A 354-nucleotide genomic window follows, 5' to 3' on the forward strand; every position below is an offset into this window, starting at 1 on the left:
ATCTAATCATGCCAGTTTGTAATTCCTGATAATATTCTTCTACAGAATTTTTTCCTTGTCTTAAACGCTGCAATTTTTGAAGTAATTCACGTTGATAATATGGTGGAACCCAACGAGTACGCATAGCAGTTTTCAAAGCAGCCCAAGTAGCTGGAACAGGATATAATCTACAATGTTCAGACCACCAAACACATGCAAAGCTAGTGAAAGCACAAACAGCAGCAGGAACACGTCTCTCCTCAGGATATTGTAAACATGTAAATCGTTGTTCAGTTTCTAACTCCCAAGTAAGATATATATCAGGAACATATCTACCCTCAAATGGTGGAATATTCAATTTCAGTTTAGGGAGAT

This window comes from Triticum aestivum, chromosome 6D (assembly GCF_018294505.1).
Source record: "Triticum aestivum cultivar Chinese Spring chromosome 6D, IWGSC CS RefSeq v2.1, whole genome shotgun sequence".
Lineage (NCBI taxonomy): Eukaryota > Viridiplantae > Streptophyta > Magnoliopsida > Poales > Poaceae > Triticum > Triticum aestivum.